Source organism: Pan troglodytes, chromosome 18, assembly GCF_028858775.2.
Source record: "Pan troglodytes isolate AG18354 chromosome 18, NHGRI_mPanTro3-v2.0_pri, whole genome shotgun sequence".
Taxonomy (NCBI): domain Eukaryota; kingdom Metazoa; phylum Chordata; class Mammalia; order Primates; family Hominidae; genus Pan; species Pan troglodytes.
Window position 1 is genome coordinate 46,346,443 of NC_072416.2, and position 3,185 is coordinate 46,349,627.

The 3,185-nt window shown below is 40.4% G+C and overlaps 1 protein-coding gene across 1 annotated transcript in view; it reads left to right on the forward strand.

The window, feature by feature from the left end:
* LONP2 (lon peptidase 2, peroxisomal) overlaps positions 1–3,185 on the forward strand; it is a 115,076-nt gene that overhangs the window by 110,819 nt on the left and 1,072 nt on the right. The gene's annotated exons all lie outside the window — the stretch shown is intronic.

The window sequence follows — 3,185 nt, forward strand, 5'->3', positions numbered from 1 at the left end:
CTTTTGGTAAATTCAGGTTAGGATCATAAGCAGTAAACTACCAAATACTCCTTTGTGTTTTGAACATGCACACTGGATGAGTGGGGAAGGGAATGACAAAGCTTCAAACTCTGGGTCTGTGTAACACTCTATCATCTGTACCTTTCATGTTTAACCTACACAAATACCACAGTCCTGCGTGGTAGGTTCACACACACTATTCACCCTGTCGAGTTTCGACATCACTTTTATGTCCATTCTAATGCAGCAGTCACAGACTGACCCCCCCAGGTATGTTGGATTTGATCCATTATTTTCTTAATTTGGATTACTTACCAATTCTTCTAATCAGGAGTGTGAATGAAATAGAATTCTACCATTAGTAGAATCACTGCAGATGTTTCTAAATATGAAGAGCTTTTGGGGGTTGGAGGCGGCACACTATTATTTTGGTGAGCTAAGCTATCTACAGCCACTTACATACGTTTGAAGTTTGCAGAAAGGTGGGTCTTAAAATCATACATATTACAATAAAAATTACTCACAAAGGAAAAACTGTTCCCCAAAAATGAACACACCAAACTGGCCCATGATTAAATAGGACAATTTCAAGTTTAAGGGTATAAAAGCAATAGAACAAAGTTAATAAGTATCTCCCATACCTACCCCATGTACAGCCTCCTGAAAGACACCAAAAATAAGAAATGGAGGAAGTCTTCGTTACAACAAGCAATTTCAGGACAAGAGTTATGCCTCATAAATCAAATGTGTAATGGACCAAGAAATATGGCTATAGATCTTACCTCTATAGGCTAAGAATATGAAGACCCAAATGCAAATAGTTAATACTAAAATGTCAAGCTTATTAACTGTTAAACACAAAATGTACTACCTTAATTTGCCTAAATGAGCAAAACAGGTGAAAATGAAAATGGAAAACTTCACACAGTTACTGGTGTCCTCTGGAACCTCTCCAGAAAGCAATGATGAAGTGTGTAAAAAATAATCCCAAGAATATAAACAGAAAACATACAGATATGTTCATGGTTTACTTATATCCAGCAAGAACCTAGGTAAAATTACAGTGAATCCTCAAACTAACAAAAATTATTTTTCCAAGATTATTAAAGTGGTGAAACACTCAGATGACCATGTTGTGTGATGAAAGGCCTACACGGTAATACATAAAAGGGCTCCCAAAATCTTTGAAAATAAACATGTGGCTGGAGCCAGCTGCTCATGCCTGTAATCCCAGCACTTCAGGAGGCCAAGGCAGGAGGATCACTTGAGCCCAAGGGGTTTGAGACCAGCCTGGGCAACATAGCAAGACCGCATCTCCACAAAAAAATTTAATTAGCCAAGCATGATGCTATACACCTGTACTCTCAGCTACGCAGGAGGATGAGATGGGAGGATCACTTGAGCCCAGGAGTTTGAGGCTGCAGTGAACCGATTGCACCATTATACTCCAGCCTGGGTGACAGAGGATGAGCATATGTACATACACATAAAAAAAACTGGAAAAATAAAAATGTCACCTGAGTGGACAGTTAAGATTACACATCTCAATTGTATGTGCAGTTTTATAATTTCCAAAGTCTACATGAACTTTATAATCAAAACAATAGTAAAACTACAAAATGATATACCTCCACGAATATACCCAATATGTTTTGTTTTTTGAGCCAAGAGTCTCAGTCCGTCACCCAGGCTGGAGTGCAGTGATACGATCTTGGCTCACTGCAACCTCCGCTTCCTGGGTTCAAGGGATTCTTCTGCCTCAGCTTCCCTAATAGGGTGTGCCATCATGCCTGGCTTTTTTGTACTTTTAGTAGAGACAGGGTTTCACCATGTTGGTCTCGAACTCCTGACCTTAAGTGATCCACCCACCTTGGCCTCTCAAAGTGCTGGGATTACAGGTATGAGCCACAGCCAGCCACGTTTATTTTGAAAGAGATTGGGAGCCCTTTTACATATTGTAATGTAACCCTTTCACCATACAACATTAAATATGGAATAAAAGTCACTTTTTCCAAGCACACATGCTAATGAACAGACCTGAATATAAATCTGTGGTTGAACTGTTATTCTCTTTCACCATAAAAATGGCTACGCAAGGCCGGGCGCGGTGGCTCACGCCTATAATCCCAGCACTTGGGAGGCAGGCGGATCACAAGGTCAGGAGATTGAGAACATCTTGGCCAACATGGTGAAACCCCATCTCTACTAAAAATATAAAAATTGGCCGGGCATGGTGGCACGTGCCTGTAGTCCCAGCTACTCTGGAGGCTGAGGAAGGAGAATCGCTTAAACCCGGGAGGCCGAGGTTGCAGTGAGCCGAGATCACGCCACTGCACTCCAGCCTGGGTGACAAGAGTAAAACTCCGTCTCAAAAAAAAAAAAGCTCCACAAGCACATTATAACCAGTTCAAAAGATATTTATGTAAGGAAGAGACTACACAATCATCTTTTCTGAAAATGGATAACAGAAATAAACTCTTATCCAAAATTATCCAGAATCAGTGGTGGGATAAGGGTGAAGTCCAAATTTTCATTGACTTTCTAGGCTTACAGTACCCATAAAAACCACACAAAATTCTCTCACCATTCAGAAGGCAATTTCAGAATCTTGCCATGTGCCTCAAAGTAATTAGCAACAGTTAACTACATGGTACTGAAGGCATAATGGTAGCTAACATTCGCTGGATGCTGATATGAGCAAAGCACTGTTTCAGGTAACATACCTGTACCCCATTTAAAGGTTTTAAGTATCTACCATAATTTAACCCCACTTTACACATTAGGAAACTGGGGCCCAAGGTCACACAGCTGGTTAGTGGGGTAGAGCCGAGACTGGCACTTAGGTGCCTGGAAGTCTGGCTGCAGAACCAAGGCTCTTAGCCACTAGGCTATGAAATAGTGAATTTATTATATCATTGTGCTTTTTTAAAGAGGTGAAAAGTGGTCAGCATTTTAGTCATTCTCCTGACAGTTGTAAGAATCAAAATGTGGGCAAGAGGGGCAGGGCATGGGAAAGACTAATCAAGAGGCCATATACCCAGTTATTTGCTGTGATTTAGAGTATAAGTCTACCACACTTAAAAATGACAACACACAGCTTTCTGCTATATAATTAAAGTATGGAATGAAACAGGAAAATAACTTTGGATTTTATCAAACTTAGAGCTAAAGCAGACACAGTAAGA